Here is a 19,134-nt window from a genome sequence, read left to right on the forward strand (position 1 = left end):
TTTCCACTCCCCCCTCCAATCTCCTCTCTCCCCTTATCCCAAGGGACTCTAGTACAAACTCACATCAAAAATTTAATACAAATGACTGGTCAGGAAGAAGCTTGGACTAGAATAGCCTCAAACATGCCAACTGGCCCTCCTCAGGATCGACACTCCCCCTACCTTAGGTTCATTCTAAAAATAAGAATCTTCAACACCCCATTCCCAGGAGGGTTCTCTGCTAACTGTATCTTCAGAGACAATAATTTAAAAAGAGGCTTCCAACCTCTTCATTTTACAGTTAAGGAAAAAACAAGACATGAGGAGACTTGCCAGAGGTCATAGAGCAAATCAGGGGCAGAGGAGAGATCAGAACCCTGGCCTCCAATTGTTCATTTAGTACTCTCTTCCACACAGGCTTTGCCTTGTTTGGTTTTCTGATGTCAGTGAGCACAGGGGAGGTATGGGCTTAGGTAGAATGGGAAGCTTTGTTCATTAGTGCGTTTGTTTGTTTTGGAACAAGAGAAAGATCCCTATACCATGAGCAGCAGAGCTCCTAATGGCATGAGAAGTTGCCCAACAGTCAGACCAGAGCTATTTCAAATGTGACACTGAAAGGAGTGGGCTTATGCAGCAGCACTTCAGAAATGACTGTGCCCTGTCAGAATGCCCAAAGCCCAGGGAACCAGCTTACAGTAGCATAAAGTTGGTAATTCCCTCCCCCAACTAGTCATCCAAGGAAGGAAGTCAGAACTTCCTCTTCAGACAAGAAGTGACATCATGCCTTCCCCTTTCCCGTGTAGTTCTAAACAAATGGTCCTGCTGAGCCTTGCTAGACATCGTCCCCAACCTGCTACCCTATTCCAACAGAAAGGGAAGAACAGGGATGTATTCTGGAGCGTATTTCCTCCCAGCAAATATGTCCTCTATGTCCTGCTAGGATGCATCTCTCTAAGAAGGCAGCTATAAAATCTACTCTCCTTGGAAGGGCCTTGCTAGGCACTTTAGCTAGAACTTGCATGGACAAGACCTAGAACATATTACAGGAATGAATCACCACTAATTGGTGATAATCCCATTATGTACCTTTAGTTTAGGGCAGGATACACACACTACAGACATCACCATCATTTACTCAATAGAGAGAACTGAGCTATGAGTACCATAGTTCCTAACTTCAAGAAGTTTTGTAGGAAAATAAGAAACACAGATTGCTATAAAATATACAATGTTACATTGTAGAAGCACAAAATCAAATATTTTCTGAGGTCTAAGGGGAGAAAGACGGCTGACATCAGTATAGAGTTTGGATGTGAGAATCCTAGAGAGGTAGCATGTGAGTTGGGCTTCAACTGATGGGTAAGACCTCTAGATAACCTTCAGAAAAGAGAAAGGGAGAGCATTCCAGGGCCACAGTCTGAGCTAAACAGGTGGTATGGGGTGTGGTATGCTGAAACAGAGATCAGAAAGCTAGGAGTGACCTCAGAAGCCATCTACTCCAAAACTTTCATTTGACATAGGAGACTGAAAGCTGGTCTTAGAGTGAGGACGACCTGGCCATCTGACACATGTTGGTTGTGTGACTCTGGGAAAGTCATTCAATTTCCCTGAATTTGATAGCAGGAATGCTGTCCATCCATACAATCACAGATCTGAACCAAAAATACTATACAATGATCCAAGGTTTATGAAGCATTTTACATACTAATTATTATCACATTTGATGCTTAGGACACCTTGTGAGGTAAAAGTACTACAAATATCTTTGTCCCCTCTCTACAGATAAGGAAACAGAAGCTCAGAAAATTTAAGTGATTTGCCCAGGTCACACATTTCACAGGATTCAATCCCAGCTCTCTTCTGACTCCAAAGTTTGTTGCTTTTTCCACTATAGCAGATGTAAGAATATTTTCCAGAAGCTGAACCAACAGGTCTTGGTAACACTGGATAAAGTGAAGCAGGAAAAAATTTTAAATGATCAAAGTCAGGAACTTGGGAGACTGAGTATCATAAGCAAAAATAAGTGAGGTCAGAAAAGAAGCAGGTTAAGAAGGAAAAATGCTAAGCTTAGCTTAATGATAGCTACTGTTAGTTTCAGAAATGATGAGCTTTATCTATCTATCATCCAGATGGAGATGTTCTGTTGGTATTTGGAGCTGTAAACCTGCATCTCAAAAGACAGATCAGAACTAGAATACAGATCGAAGAGTTATCGGTACACTAAGAATCTGCATTTCCATCAAGTAGATTTACTAAACCAACTTCCCAAAAAGGAATTATATAGGTAATAAATCATTCTTATGTAATTCATACTCATCTGACCCAAATTATTCATCCTGGAATAGAGGTTCTTTAAAAGTGTAAACTGAGCCAAAGAGGCCACGGATATGGACAGTCTTATCGAGAGACTGATGCTCTTCCACAGAAAGAAAGCACATATCAAAGAACATAACCTTCCTCAGCAACAGATGGTGGTAGCCTCAAGGATCTATAACCGTTGATCTAGAGGACATCCCCCTCTATCCACCCCTCAGTTCACATCAGACTGGCTATGGTATCAGCTTGTCAATAAACAATTTTTTTTCAGAGCCTAGAACGCCTCTTCAGGATGTCCCCCAGTACAGTACACAGGACCAGATGAGGACTCCAGCAGTGGGATGATCCCTAAACATCTCTTGCTGTCTAGTTGGTTCAGTTGTATTCAGACTCTTGGTGACCCCATCTGGGGTTTTCTTGGCAAAGATACTTGGAGTAGTCTATTTCCTTCTCTGGCTAATTTTACAGATTAAGAAACTGAGGCAAACAAGGTTAAGTGACTTGCCCAAGGTCATACAGCTAGTAGATATCTGAGACCAGATTTTAATTGAGATCTTCCTTACTCTAAGCCCTCCACACTATCTACTATACCACCTAGCTGCCCTAAATCATTACTACTGTTCAAATCACTCCCCCAACAATAAAGTCCTAAACCTATCAGAGTAGTATCCAAGACTCTCCATAACACGGCTCCAACTATTATCTGGTGACTACAAATCAAGGTGGAGTTCTCATCCTGGTTCTGCTCCTGACTACTAGTTGTTTAACATCGGAGTCCGTGTTCTCATCTGAAAAATGAATGGTTTAGAAGAGATGCATTCAAGTCATTTCTAACTCTTAAAGTCAATGGCTCTCTTTCTACTGCTTTCCTCTATTACAAACTGTGCATTCCAGCTCATCTAGGTCACTTTCCCAAAGACGAACTGGATCTTCTCACTGCCTAGAAGTCCTCCTCACCCTTGCCACACATCTTTATCATCAAAATCCTATCTTTAAAGGCCCATCTTACATGCTACCTCCTCTGATATCTTCCCTGATAATGCCACTAGAAATAACCCTTTATTGGTGATCTTCCCCACTAGAATGTGAACTCTTGAAGAAGGACCATATCTTATACAGCTATGTTTCCCCATCATATCATGCCTTACATACTGTCAAGGGAGCAATAATTATTTATTGAAAAGGTTAGTCAATTGGGAGAATATTAAGTTGAAACTCTTGGAACAACAAAGTTTCACTATCAAAATAATTTTATCTGAATAAGAGCAAAAAAAAGGCACAGAAGGTAACAAGAAGTCGACTACTCCATTCTATTAGGAGGCAACATCACGCAGTGGAAAAGAAAAGATAAATCTGGAGGCAGAGGATGTAGGTTCAAGAAATCCTTGTTCTGGCATTTACTGCCTATCTGACCTAGCCCAAGCCATATTACTTCTCTGGGCTGCTGACTCCTCAACTGTAAAATGAAGGGATGGCTTCCCTATTCTGTAGAGGGAACCACCAACCTTCCTGTCACACAAATTTGGAACCTCAGCACTAGCCTCAATTCCTCTTTTTTGCTCCACATACCCATTCAGTTGCCAAAGCCCGTCTTTTCTTATCTCTATAACATTTGCAAACTGTCCCCCCTCCCTACTCCCCGATGGACCTGGCTAGTAACGTAGTTCAGACCCTCATCAACTCTCAGCTAGACTATTAGTCAGAGCCTCCTAATCTGTCTTCCTACCTCAATATTCTCCCCTTCAATCTATCCTCCACACAAACTGTCGTTTATGAAGCACAGGTGTACCCACGTCACTCCCTCACCCAAACTACAATGGCTCCTTATTGCCTCTAGGGTGAAATATAAACTCCACTACTTGGCTTGGAAGGCCCTTTGTGACCTGGTCCCAACCTACGTTTTTAGCCTTATGAGACATTACTTGCCTTCCCCCACTCTACAGTCTAGTAGTCACCCTGGCTTTCATGGGATCTTATCTCCAAGCCTCTGTACTGCTCTTCCCCCTGGGCTAGATCCAGACTTAGCCTGCACTCCTCCTTACCCTGGCCTCTAAAAGTCCCTTGTTTCCTACAAAATTGAGCTCAAGCACCACATTTTAAATGAAACTTTTCCTGATAATCCCAGTTGTTATTATATTACTTTTCCCTCTTTAAAAGTTACCTATTTAGCATATAAATAACCAAGCTAGGTCCCAAAGAGATGAGATGGCAATTCTCTCCTCACCCCCACCTTTTTAGAGTTGGTGGACTAAGGGTGTAGAACACTGCATGTCATTCTTCTCTGATAGGTTGTTTGGTTTTACCAACCTTTACCCCACTTCAATAACATTAATTTTACCATTTAAGGATATATATGTATGTGTGCTTTCTGTCCCGATAGAAAATAAACTCTTCAAGGACAAGGACTGTGTTCATCTTCATCTCAGAATCCATAGTACAGTGACTGGCACCAGGAAGTAATTAATAAGGGCTCACTGAACGAAGTGTGGTACCTTTAATAGTCCTCTACCAACTCTCCATGAGAGTGAAATATGCCACCCACTTAATTTAACTTCAGGAAATCTGTAGGATTGTCTAGATTATTTCCTACACCTAACAATAGTTACTTGACAAAGGGAGAAGTGAATGAAAAAGAGAGAAAAAATGCTTCCTGCTTGAGGTCATCTCCCAAGAATGATATGAAGTTAACAGAATGACAATTAGACAGGCATAATTAAAGGGAAAGAAGAGGATACCAGGTCAAGCTCTAGGGCTACACTCCAAATCAAGAAAGAAACAGAGAGACTCTTTCACAGTTGCTGAGTGACCATACAAGCCATGAAAAGGAAAGTACTGGATGATTCAGGACAGAGGAAAGAAAAAAGAGGAAGGCGTTTATGTTCTTTAACTTTCTCCTAAGAGATCAGCCTAAAATAAGCAATCATTAATATTAATCTCTCTTCCTCCATTCCCAAGCCAACCAGGCAACATCTGTTTTTGACACATAAAAGAAACATAAAATCACTTGTCTGACCATTTCTCCTGAAGCTCAGGAGACTACAGATTGTGGTCCATCAGTAAATTTGTCCCCTGGGGGGCAAGGAGATGTTTCAGAGGATGAAAGGGGAGAAAACTGAAAAGCTGGTATTTCATATTAAATATCTGGCCAAAATGTTGGAAAGTAATTTGGGCAATGAACCAAAAGTCACAAAAGTATTGGTTGCCCTTTGACCCAACCACACCACTATTAGGCCAATACCCAAAGAAAAATCACATAAAGAGGAAAAGAACCTGTATGTATAAAGTCATTTTGAAGCAATTTTTTGTAGTAGCCAAGAACTAGAATATAAAAGGGGTGTCTTTTATTGAAGAATGTCTGAGCAAATTATACCATGTGAATATACTTGAGTATTACCCCATAAGTAATAAACCAGGGAAGACTTGTATGAACTGATGCAGAGTAAAGTAAGCAGAGCCAGGAAAATAAAAACATAAAACAAAACTTTGAAAGACTTGAGCATGCCAATCAATGCAAAAGTCAACTTTGATTCCAGAGGACTAATGGTGAAGCTTGCTACCCATCTCTTGACAGAAATGCAGAAAGAGAGCAAAAGGAAATACAGAAAGAAGCACAGACAAGAAGGAAAGGTTTAAAAGCTACAGGTTGAACTTACAGAATTAAGGCAAGAGAAGGGGAGAGTTGTAGAAATACAGTAGTTGGTACCCTGAAACTTTTCTAATTCTGGATTTTTTTTTGTTTTTTTGGGGGCGGGGAAACTTCCTTCAATATTTCCTGATGATCAGACTCTCAGCAGGTTATACATTCATGTGGCAAACTCTGGCCTGCTTCACAAAATTCTAAAGGTAGTCAAGAGAGAGAAAAGTTTTCCAAATTCCAACAAAGAAGCAGTGAAAAGGAATCAGATTGGCACCAATTTCTCTTTTAAAATAGGTCTTCTCTATTTTAAAAGTGTGCTGGATCTGTAGTCTACTTCAGTTCAATGAGGATCACTTCACCTGCCCTGAATGGGAACTGCAGGTGCTTTGATAACTGGATTGAAAGCTTGGCCTAGTTTCTCTAACAATGTCTTATGTCTTCCACTGTCAGTGTGATAGTTTGGTTTATTAAAATTCCCTATCACCAAAATCCTTTCCCCCTAAAGTGGGACCTACAACCTAAAGCACCACAGCAATTCATTAATGTATTTCAGTCAAATCTCCAGCTTCCCACACAAGAAGTAAAAATCTCCCAGTGGCATCTTCAGGGAGGCCTATATAAAACCAGGAATTCTCAAGACAGAATTTACCTCTTTGTCCCCATTTATGAATTTGAGTTACTAATTAGCAAATATCAAGAGTACTGGATGTGGAATCCTACCTCTGTCATTAAATAAGCTGTTTGACCTTTATCTTTGAGCCCCAAATTTCTTTCTTTCTTTTTTTTTTTGAAGGGGGGAAGGCAGGACAATTTGGGTTAAGTGACTTGCCCAAGGTCATATAGCTAGTAAGTGTTAAGTGTTTAAGGCCACATTTGAACTCAGGTCCTCCTGACTCCAGGGCCAGTGCTCTATTCCCTGCACCACCTAGCCACCCCAAGACCCAAATTTCTTGTCTGTCAAAGTACAAGTACTGGACTAAATGACAGGTAAAGCAGTCTAACGTTAAAGTCCTCTAACTTGATACAATGCCATTCTGCATTATTAGGGACTTAACATCAGAATTATCTTCCTTCAAGACTCAGCTTAGGTGGCTCCTCCATAAAGCCTTCCTTGATTCCCATTCCTCCCCCCACCAAATAATGATGCTCTTGCTTTCCATTTTTCTTATACTACATCTATTTACATACATGCTGTATCCTTGTAGTGGATGGTAAGCCCACTAAGGGCAGGGACTTTGTATTGTGACTTTGAATCCCCAGCACAACAGGCACTCAATGTAAGTTGAACTGAATCACCAGTTTTTCATTTTTTAAATACAGATACGGCCAAAATAACTTTGAAGCAGCTAATCAAAATAGCAGCTCATGTTAGTATAGTGCTTAATGGTCTACAAAGTGCTGTGGTTAATTTCTTCTCCTTAAAGAAAAAAATGTAGTTTATTCTTAAAACAAGAATCAAAAGCTATTTTAGCTAGTTAAAATTGCCACTGGAGTCAAGTAATGCACATGAATGATAACGACCTAAGAAATAAGAGGGCAAGTGAAAAAAGAGAACAGATTCAGTCCCTGAGAAGAGGAGACAAGAATAAGAAATGAAAGGAAAAAAGAATCAGGGGAAAGGCCATCAGAAGCTGCCTTACTGCTTAGTCATGGTTACCTATTCCTGCTCAAGAATCAAAAGCACCATAAATGTCTAATAATTAAAAATATATAGATATTAAAATAAACATCAAAGGAACCTTTCCAAATTCTCTCATCGGGGACTGTCTTTTGGCTCATAGATCTATATATATGCCCAAAGTTTAGCACAGTGCCTGGCACATAGCAAGCACTTAAATGTTTGTTGACTTTCATCATAGAGCAGGGGAATAGACCTTTACAATTCTTAAGTTCAAGTCACTGTCCTTTCAACAGCTCACATTTAGTGTTTCAATGTTTATAATAATGTATCTTTTTCTCACATCTACACTGCTAAGATACATAAAATATTATTAGCCTAGTTTTACTGACAAGGAAACTGAGGCAGGGGGTTGAATCAATTTGTCCATGGTTATAGTTAAGGTTGCAGAGCCAAGATTAAAACTAAGTTTCCTGCAGTCTGACAAGTCTGACTCATGGGAACAGATGCTTTTAGAAGTTTTCTGGCCATCGAAATAGAGGGTGGCTCTGGCTGATAAATAGGAGATGAGGAAGAGGTGCTCATTTATAGGTTCAACTAGCACCATGAATTGGAAATTCCATCCTTGTAAGACAAATGAGACCTCAGGCTAAAGATCTTGGTTCAATATCTAGCTTTAACAACTATTAATAATGTCTGCCTGACCAGCCCCTTTCTAGTCAGTCTCTGGTCACTACAGGCATAATTTATGAACCAGAACTCACAAGGTACCATCTGTCCTTGAAGAAGTAAGTACGATTTATATAATAAATTATGATTGTTAGGTTCTACTCAAGGCACCTAATCAATGGATATATATTTGAACTCCGGCAACAATTTATCATATATATATATATATATATATAACAAATATTTTATGATTTTTAATTTATCTCTGGCCTCATTGCAAACATTCATTTTTGTCCGCCAAAGAGTAGTTCCAAAACATTTGCTAAACACAATGAAAGCAGAACCTTTCGCTTAAAGACATAAGTTCAATAGATATCTGGCAGTAAAAGTCATTTTAAAAAAATTTAAGTGCACACTAATGGCTTTCAATAACAGAAGACTGGTTTGAAAGATAAATTTTTCAGATCCACTTTATTCTGAATCAAATGACTAAGTAAAAAAATTGACTCATTCGCTAGCAATAAGCATTTTATAAGAGAATAATATTGAATGCTATATATCACTTTATAACACATTTTGCAATACTTTTTTTTTTTTACTGTTCTAATTACATTAGCCAATGGGAAGTGGGATGAAGAAGTAGGGAATTGATCATATTCTTATTTTAGAAACCTGTCCATTTTATTTAAAATACCCTGCATTTTTTTCAAGTCACGAAACTATATTTTTAAAATTTGGTTAACAGTGTGCAACAGAATAAAAAACCAGGCTGCTGAATGCTATCGTATTTTAATTTTACAGATTACAGATACATGAAGAAACAAGAAAGTAGGAATGTTATTAAGTTATTGATTTTACCCAATTACCCTAAACTGGTGTTGGTATAAAGTCTTTTATAAAAGGATACAACTATCACCGAAGGACATTTGTTAACTTGACACATCCCTCTAAGGCAGACTACTGGTTGTCTTCATATACTACTGGATGATTTAGAGTCAAATCTTGAGTAAGCAACATCAAATGAGTAAAATGTTAATATCAATGAGGAAAACCATTAAACAGGTCACAAGTGAACACATCATTCAATATTAGTGACACAAGTCCATCATCTTAGATGACACTTCACAGACCTAACAGATATAGTGGAAGATAGTGCAAAAGCCACAGAGTTGCAGTCTGCTGGAGCACCTACCTCATGAGGACAGACAATCATGACTCCCATTTTAGAAAACCTGAAGATTCAGCAACCTCACTGCATTTTATACCACAGATACTAAAGCACCTTTAAAAAATGGAGTTCTCCTTCAAAGAAGCCCATTTGAGAAGAGGTAGGGAAGAAGAGGGGCACTAATGAGTGGGGCTCTGAAGCAGCCCAAACATCCTGGATGTAAACCAGAAAAGTGACTTCACAGACTCAGAAATCCCACTACTGGATACATATACCAAGAAAGTCATATGGTTTTAGAAACAAAAGGTCTAACATATTCACAATATTCATAGCATCATAGCAACATGGCAGCAAACACATAAAAAAGTAGATGCCCATCATTGGGAAGTAGCTCAACACACTGTTATATATGAATGAAACATTACTGCATAGCAAGAAAAAGTGGATCTGAGAAATTCAGAAAAAAACTCTGAGCTTTTATGAAGTGAGATAGAACCAGAGGATACATACAATCACACATTTACACAGTAAATGAAAAGAGCACTAATCAACTGAAAAGCCAGTGAAGATCTCACAGAACAGATAAGCCAGTGAAGGCTGGAGTAAAAGAGAAAAGGCACAATATTGCAGACATTGTGAGTTGTAGTTCACTGTGCTGAGTGTCTTTGCTTTGTCACAAAGCAGTGTTGAAATAAATGACTGATTATAAATATCAATAAAACTTTTCAAAGCTTAAAAATTAAAAGCCCATTGGCTATTAGTTAAAATCCACCACAATACTTAATGAAACCTAATAAAATTGTTTTGTCAAAGTGCCCCCAATTACCAATCACCGGGTAACAAAAAAGACTGGCAACAAAAAAACAGAACTTTTGGGATCCTTTAGAAAGCCTATCACCACTTTGCCCATATCCTTCTTTATCAGATGCGAGGAAGACTTAAATTTCATCTGGAACATCTAGCAACTGGGAGCTTTTCTAAACCATCAAAGTTCCATTCTCACTATTTAATATTTAATAATAAATTATTATACAAAGTATAAGTCTGAAGAGACAAACTACTTTTAAAATGTCTAATAAGCTACACAACAAAAACACAAATCAATGCGTGCCCTCTATTCCCCATTGGTCATTCTAAACCAGAGCAGTTGTTCCTTCCTTCTAAAAAATCTCCTTGCCAGGCTATATCAATGCTCTATTGGCAACCTTGTAGGCAGCTGCACTTAAGCTGAGAAATCCCTATTTTCTACGGAGTGCCACGTGAACCCTTTTTTGGGGGGAAGTGGAGATTAAAGAATGCCCACCAGACTCCCCCTTTAGGTAAGACTGACACAATAAAAGTGAGCTTCATCTTGTCATGTGTAGCTACGGATGAAAAACACTCCTACTGAGCCACAAGAACAAAAGCCCTCCTATATCAGAGTGATGGTGCAATGGGAACATTATTTCATATAAAGTAGTGTCAGAAAAAAAGTTCTGTCTAGCCACACTTCTAGAAATATTCATAATCAAATGTACTAATTCCAAATTTACAAAAATACAAAATTATTTCAGCAAAGAAAGTTATTTCAGGTAGAAAATTAATATAACAGGGGCGGCTAGGTGGCGAAGTGAATAGAGCACTGGCCCTGGAGTCAGGAGGATCCGAGTTCAAATCCAACCTCAGACACTTAACACTTAATAGCCATGTGAATTTAGGCAAGTCACTTAGCCCAAGTGCCCTGCCCTCCCCTCTCTTAAAAAAAAAAAGAAAGAAAATTTATATAACCAATACTGAAACATACCCTTATCATATGACTCCAACAAGGCATTTTGGTTCTTTCCAAAGAGAAAAGCCACATCAAAAGTTCTAATCAAGTTTAAGTATGCTAATGAAGGGCAGCAGTGGCTTCCAAAGATCTGTAGTAAACTAGGCCAAAGACTAAGACTTAAAACTATGCATTTCACAACATTTTTACTAGAAGGCATGCAATGGGGGGGTGGGGGGGGGTGGGGGGGAGCCAGAACTAAAACTCTCGGTCAACAACTATGGGTTTTAAAAGGTGAATATGGAATACACAGTCAAAAAGGTTGGGAGGTTTTTACTTACATTTAGATTCTGTTCTTCCAAGGTTTTGTACCACAGCCTCAGGGATCCCATATCCAAATACAAATCTATCTGCAACCCATCCCTGCAGCCTGACTAATGACTAAGAAAGCAAAGACCAGCCCATTTCACATAAAGGTTCTTTGGAGAAGGAAAGCCATGGGTGAGACCAAGATGCTGCACAGAAGGCAAGTTTACTCATCAAAAGGCTGAAAGAGCAGCCCAGCCTCCTGTCCCCCATCATGGAAAGAGTAGATAGTTAATAGGTTTTCCTCTGATGAAATAAGCAGGAATATTATATACATTAAAACAACATGGAAAAGTCAAGTGAGGACCTTGAACAAGATGCAAACATCATGCCATTTCCAAGGGTTATTTTTTTTTTTTGGCCTGGGAAGTGGAAGTAAAAAAGGGGAACTCAGTATCAGAAGTGGGATATAATGATTTTTTCAGGGCAACTCGTAGTCTCTTAATGAGCCCAAAGAGGTTCATTTCTTTGCAGCTATTCTGCCTTACTTCTCTTTTGAAGGACTAGTTACATTCACAAGACTGTCACCTACATCTCCTCAGGGAATAGGACAACCAGATTTCAACCACTTGGAACTTTCTTAAAATGGCAGTAGAAGCTCTAAATTCCACGTCAGGTAAAGGCAGATTTTATAGTTCCATTTCTCTATGGCCTAAGAAAACACAATTATGGAATTTGCCCCAAATTTGGTTCCAACACTCCTGGAAAAAAAATAACAGAAGCCCCACAACACCCTACCTTCTTCTGAAAGATTTCACAAGAACAAAGGGCACCGGATCATTTATCAAAGGGGCCATTAATACAAAGGTGAAAACAAAAACATAAAAATATACCTACTTAGCCTGCACTAAAACTGGAGGGTGTTCCCCTAACTTCCAAAAGAGGGCCCCTATGGTACCTTTTCTCCCAGTTCTGAACCTCCTACAATACTATTGTGAAAATCTAATATAATAGGAGATAAAAGAAAAGACAAGTCTCCTTCCTCTTTTAACAGGCCAATGACAATGTCTACAGCTGCCTCCACTAATTCTTGACCAGAGGTTTCTTAATCTGGGGTCCAAGGACCAAAGGATATATTGTTTCAAGGGGGTCTGTGGGGAAAAAATTGTTTTTACTAATGTCTCACTAAAAATTGGCATTTCCTTCAATTATTAATTTTTAAAATTATTCTGAGGTCATTAAGCTTCACTGGACTGAACAGAAAAGGTTAAGAACCTCTGTTCTAGACACTAAATTGGCTCCTACTATCACTGTGCTGTGTCTGTCCACTTAAAGCCAAAACCCGATTGCCACTACCCAGTCTTCAAGAGCCTATTTTCCATTTTCAAAATGTCTTTCTCAACAGATACCCACTTAAAGGTTTAGGGGAACAATGGGCCAACCAGCAATTCTGATCAGTCATCCAAAAACCTACTCAGAACCTTAGGCTGAAGTTAAGGCAGAAAAACAGATGAATACTCCAAATTCTTACACCCCTATTCAAATAATAACTACAGCCCAAAAGGCTAAATCCATCATCTCCTAATGTATTCCCCATAAATGTGCCATCCTTTCTTTTTAAATTTAGACAGTGGCGTCAAGGAAAAAAGAAGGATTGATAAGGCTCATGAGAACCACTTCAATTTGGTCCTGAGCATTATACAGAAAAGGAAGAAATACCATTTTATTTTGAAACCCCAAAGCAAGTAACTCTCTCAACCCTCTAGTTTTTCGTGTAGAAACATTTTCTGGGAAGTTTCCTAATTAAAAAGGGAAGGAAGGGGCGGCTAGGTGGTGCAGTGAATAGAGCACAGGCCCTGGAGTCAGGAGGACCGGAGTTCAAATCCAGCCTCAGGCATTTAACACACACACAAAAAAAACAAAAACTAGCTGTGTGACCTTGGGCAAGTCACTTACCCCCAACTGCCCTCCAAAAAGCAATAAAAAAAGTAATTAATTAAAAGGGAAAGAAAAAAACATGAATGGAACTTTTAAAGGTATGGTAATTTAGTACTTAAGGACACTGAATTAAGGCCCGTCTTGCTGCAATTAGTTTAGGAATTTAATTCCATATATAATTTTTAGAGTAGCTCTGATTATCGATATCAAAAGGGCAAAAGGGTCAAAAGGAAGTCTCAGTCTTCAGCTAATGATCTAACTACATGATAAATTAAAGTTTTGTTGAAGTACATATTAAAAAAGTACCTCACAAATAAAAAAGATTTAAAATAAGGGAAAAAAAGTTATTGCCCTTCAACTACAGAGTTCTGATCTTTTAGGAAACACACTAAAAATCGACTCACCCACAAAACTGACCTTCAGTTTTTTTTTTAAAACACTATTCCTTTTAAAATTCTTCAAATGAATTGGAAACTGGTATGGAAGAATTTTCTGCTCACCTTGTTTAACCTATCATCCCTAAACAAAATCATTTCTAAACTATTTTTCTCCTTCACTCAAGTAAACTAAATGACCTCTTAATTCCAAAATCCCAAAATAGTTTTTGCAGATTTTCTGGGGGAATGGAGGGGAAAAGTCTTAGAAACCCAAGGTACTTTTAAGAAAAGGGAAATGCAGTCAATGGGGATCCATTTGTTTTCTTTTAAAAGGCAAAGCAGCAGGGCCAGTACTAGAGAAAGAGGCTCCCACCCACTGCACCTGGAAAAGTAAAAACGGGATCCACCCTGGAACATGAGGCTGAACCAGACTAGGGGAGTTTAATCACACTCTGGGGGGGGGGGGGGACCACCCCCAGCTTAAGCTGCAAATCTCCTTGCAACTTTCCACGTCCACAAACAGGGCAAAAAGTAAAAATCAGTTCTGAAACATATGAAAAGCCATCTGTGAAACCAGCTTTCGACCTCAAGACAAATTCCTGTCTCAACCCACACACAATACACCAAAATCCAACTTTCAGAATTTTGTTACCCAAGGTTATGTAAATGTGTTCACTTAGACCTAGAAGGCAATACATGGTCAGAAAATACACCAAGAAGCAAATTCACAGGACCGCTCTTACCCCTCAGGAGCTGCTCGACTAGCTCCCAGCGCTGGAGACCCAGAAGTTTGTTCCTTCTTGCTGTTTTGCTTTGAAAAATAAAATTAAAAGTAGCAAAAATTGAGAGGAAAATTTTGTTTTAAAATTAGTCAGCCTAGCTGAATTTCTCCCAAACATCCAGTACCTTTTAAAAATCCCTCTAGTTAACAAAAACTAAAAATTCAACTGGCTAGCCTATCATGCCCCCTCTGTACACATTATACAGACACATACACCTCATCTGCAGACTTGTAAAAAAGCAATCCTTGACAAAAACGAGCCCAAATCCTTGCCAATATTGCTGAGAAAGACAAGTAACAATAATGCAATTAATTTTTCTCCACCTCTTCCTCCTTTACGGCTCTTTCCTCTTCTTTCTCTCCTTCTCTCCCTCTCCTCTTCTTTTTTTTTCTTTCCTCCCAGATCCAACACCTAAAATGGAAGTTGCACCCAGCCAAAGGCAAGGCAGGCTGGGTGGTGACAAACTGGTCTGCCAGCCCTACCCCCTCGCTTTCCTAAGTGATGTCAGCCTTTGAGCGCTTCCAATAGAAACCAGGCATAAATCAGGGAGCTGACCTTATCCAATAGGAAACTTTATTATAGGAATTAGAAAAAAAAGAGAGAGAGACACACACTGAAAAAGACACAGAACTTTTAAAAATACATATGCATATATATAACATGTATATCTACATATATACTGCAAAAGCAGAGGATATGCAATCCTAGAGGAACCGTGGCAAGGCCTGAGCCTGAATGGAAAAAAAAAAAGGTGTTTGGTTTTTAAAAAATCATTCCATAGAAAAAAGCCTAAGCTATTTCCCGAGTTCTCTTTGATGATGGAACTGTTGGAGATTCTGTCTCCAGAAGCCCCTTCTCCCTGCTTTCAAATCGCAGCGGATGTCCAGGCATCTGTCAATAAATAGTTACGAATAAGCTGTCCACGTACATACCAATTTATTCTTTATTTTTTCATTGGCTATGGGGAGGGGAGAGAAGGTATTTAATTCAATTATAGGGAGACTAGGAAGGGTCCTCTGTGAAGTCAATCTCAATTCCACTGTTTTCATTTTTTTTAATTGAAACTGATTCCTGGGCTGATTAGAGTCTTTAGTATATGTCAGTGTTTGTTCTTCCAATAAAAAAAAATGTGTGAACCATATAGAAGGACAAGTAGTGTAGACTATGAAACTGCCCGGATAAATCAACTGAGGGAATCTCAAAGAGAGTCGTACATGTTTTTTGGAACTTGAGGCAGAGGTGGCCTCATGACTGCTAGTTTATCTCAACACTGGACTACAGAAAAGAGTTATTTACATTCCTTTTTTTTTTCTAACATATTGATATGTCTGGCATAAATGATGCTCTTAGAATGTCAGGTCCTAAAAGGCAGAAACTGAGCCTTTTAAGTTTCTGGTACATAATTCAGCTCATAGAATCTAATATTTGCTGAATATTAAATTATTTGAATTGAGAATTTCCTCTTCATTTTGAAAGGAAAAAAAAATCCCAATGTCTGAGAAGAATATCTGAAAATTTCAGATTAATTTACTTCCAACACTGGTTTTCTGGTCGGATTACTCCCCACCCTGTAAAATCCTTCAGTGGCTCTCTATCAGACAGGACAAAGTGCATTACCTTGGGCCCAGCCCTTCACCACCTCACCCCGCCCCACTGGCCCAAGTTTATCTCACAGCTCCCAGGCAAGAACCCGCCCTGCCAAAGAGGTTAATCTTGTCCCTATTCCTAGAACAGCCAATCATTCTGGCTCTCATGGCTTGACTCCGGATATTCCCCCTAAACTAATTTTTCCTTCATTCTTCTCAGACAATCTAAACTCCATTCATTGGTCAAGGTCCAATTCAAGATTCAAGTACCACCTCTTCCAGAAAGCCTAACTATGCCACACTGCTCCTTGAACCCTATATAACATAACCAGCACATGAACATTAAATCCAGTCCCCTGGCGTGAAATGCCTGTGCTTAAGATTTTTTTAATAGGAATGGGGAAAAAAGCATGATGGTTCAGAGGTAATGACTTTGGATAGCTTTGGAAGAATAGTATGAAGATTTAGTCAGATAGAGAATCATAGGGTTTAGAGCTAAAGAGACCTCAGCTAGAGATCATTCTAAGTCCATTCTTATTTTATGAAAGAGAAAACTGAAGCTAAGCCAGCAAAGTGAACTGCTCAAGGTCACAAATTCTTTAAATAGCAGAGCAGCTTTAAAACCCAGGTTCTCAGGTTCCCAAACTAAGGCTGTTCCCACTCCTTCTGGCTGTCTTGAGAAAAACACATGTAAAAATCCCCAAACAGTGAAATTGCAATCAACAAATAGTATTAAGAACTGATAATCACAATACATTGCACATCATAAGTGTTAGGTGAATGACTGACTGATTCCTGCTTAGACCAACATGGCTTCCTGGAGAAAACAGAAAGTATCTAAAGGAATATGTGATGTACCATATATTACTGTACTTGCAAAACTGCTTTAGATTAGCTCAGATAGGAGCAGTCACATGAACTGATGGCTAGCTCATGAAAGGGCATAACCAAGAAGTCAGTGTTTAAAAGTGGCTTTATTTTAAAACTTTAAAGTTAATCTGCAGGGAATGAAATTGTAAATAACATTAAAATAAAGATGCATAGCAGATCACCAAATAAATATGGTAAAAAAAAAATTTTTAATTAAATTTATCTAACCTGCACTTCTAAATAAAGATTTCTAAACACTGAGTAGAAACCAGCTCTACATAAAATTAGAAAAGAATTGGGGGTGGGAGGAGAGGTGGGAAACTGCTTCATAATATTTTCTCTTTCTTAACATACATATATATATATATATATATATATATATATATATTTTTATACATATATATGTTTTATTCCACAGGAGAATGTAAGCTCTTTTTGTTTCTTTCATTTTTTTCTTTTATACCAAGTGCTTACCATGGTTTGTTACATATAGCAGGTGCCTAATACTGGCTGAATTGCATTAAACACAAAAAGAGGCAAAGTTGTATTATGAGCACAGAGAAAATTCTCTGCTTAATTCTTAAAAATACACATATAACATATTTCTCACTCAACTTGAAAACTCTCAAAGGCTGTTTCAGAACCACCACCAGCAGGCACAAACACACAGGCTGATCATTTAAACTGGTGAAGTCAAGATTAGGAAGAAAAAGTAAAAACAGACAGGGGCCTGAATTTTAAAAAATAAATTAAATCACCATGTAGTCATATGCACATAAGATAACTAACTATGCCACATCAGTCTGCTTTAAAGAGATGAAGAGTAAACACTCAAGCCGTCTCCCGGGCCCTTTTTGGCGGGCAGACGGCCCCCAAAACGTGTGAGGCGCTGAGTAGGGCCGTCACTGGTCGTCTTCTTTATGGATTCTGCGGATCCGGGCTGGAATCTAGAGGCCGGCCCGCTCCCCGCGCGCACTGCCCTGCCCTACACGCGCGGGGCTGCCCCCTCTGCCCCACTTCCTCTCGGCTGCGCCTTCCCCGCTCTCGCCGGCCCGGGTCTGAGGTCATTAGGGAGGGCCCAGCTGGGGGCCGGAGCCACGTGGCGGGCGCTGGGCCTGGCCCGGCGCGAGCCCACGTGCTGGCCGTGGCGCGGCCTGTGTATTTCCTCCGGCCGACCTTCCCTGCTCCCGCTTGGGCTGGCCTGGCCCACTCGGGGGGCGGGGGGGGGCCCTGGGTCCGGCGCGCCGGCCTGCTCGGGCCTCATACTCACCCTCCGGCTGCTCCGGCTGCTCCGGCTCCTCGGGCTCGGGAATCTCCGGGCGGCCACGCCCCGGTTTCCTCCGCCCTGGATGAGACAGAATCACACGAGGTCAGGCCGCCTGGCCCAAGGATCGGGGGCCGCAGGGGCACTGGGCCGCCTCGGGCTGGGCCCTCGGAACCCGTGGAGGCCCCGGCCCGGCCACTTCCCTGGGAAGGGAGGCAAGAGGACCCAGGATCCCCGGAAGCGGACGGGAGTCTCGTAAAGGGGCCGTCTGTGGGTCCCTCGGGGCCGGGCCGGAGGGTCACCGGACCCGCCCCGCACCTAGAGCGCCGAGGAACCGGTCCGGCCCAGGGGTGGGGTCTGAGAAGGGGGAGAGGCCCAAGGGCCCACAGAGGAGGGCACTGAGCCCCCAGGGGGCCGAGGTCGGGGCGGCGCTTGTTGGGTTCCAGCCACGGCCCCACCCTCGCTTTACACAAGAGCAAACGGAGGACGTGCGCGGGGAGCCTTTCCCAGGTACTCCCGGCGCGCTACCGAGTGGCACCTGAGGGCAAGCAGGGCGGGGGGAGGGGCTCTCGTTTACCCCGACACTCAGCCTAAGCTGTGGGGGCCCCAGGTTGAGCTCGAGCTGCCCCCTTGGCTACGCGACGCGCCCCCTCCCCCGCCGCCGCCGCCGTCTCAGCCTCGAAGGCCTGAGAAACGGAGCCTCATTCCTCCCGCCCAAACCGGCTCTCCTCTTGCGATTGGGCCTTGGCGGTGCCCCGGAGCCAATAGAAACAGCGTTGCCAGGCAGAATCGGAGGGGGAGGATTTCGACGGGGAGGCCCCGTGAAGACCATTGGGTGTGGCCGCCCGGGCCCCCGTTCCAATCAAGTGATGAGGTG

At 40.9% G+C, this 19,134-nt stretch overlaps 1 protein-coding gene across 18 annotated transcripts in view; it reads right to left on the reverse strand.

Moving 5' to 3' along the window:
• CTNND1 (catenin delta 1) overlaps positions 1-15,035 on the reverse strand; it is a 52,443-nt gene extending 37,408 nt beyond the window's left edge. For 5 of the 18 annotated variants that reach the window (XM_069107651.1, XM_069107648.1, XM_069107650.1 and 2 more), the window contains exons 1-2: positions 14,861-15,035; positions 14,499-14,566 (exon numbers count right to left, since the gene is read on the reverse strand). The gene's annotated coding sequence lies outside the window, so the exon portion shown is untranslated. Of the gene's footprint in view, positions 1-14,498; positions 14,567-14,750 lie in introns of all 18 variants that reach the window. The other 13 variants (XM_069107655.1, XM_069107652.1, XM_069107649.1 and 10 more) reach the window with 5 other exon arrangements.
• Positions 15,036-19,134: the final 4,099 nt, after the last annotated feature.

Source organism: Petaurus breviceps, unplaced genomic scaffold (genome assembly GCF_028583685.1).
Source record: "Petaurus breviceps papuanus isolate PSGF00001 unplaced genomic scaffold, PetGlider_PUasm1.0 90195, whole genome shotgun sequence".
Taxonomy (NCBI): domain Eukaryota; kingdom Metazoa; phylum Chordata; class Mammalia; order Diprotodontia; family Petauridae; genus Petaurus; species Petaurus breviceps.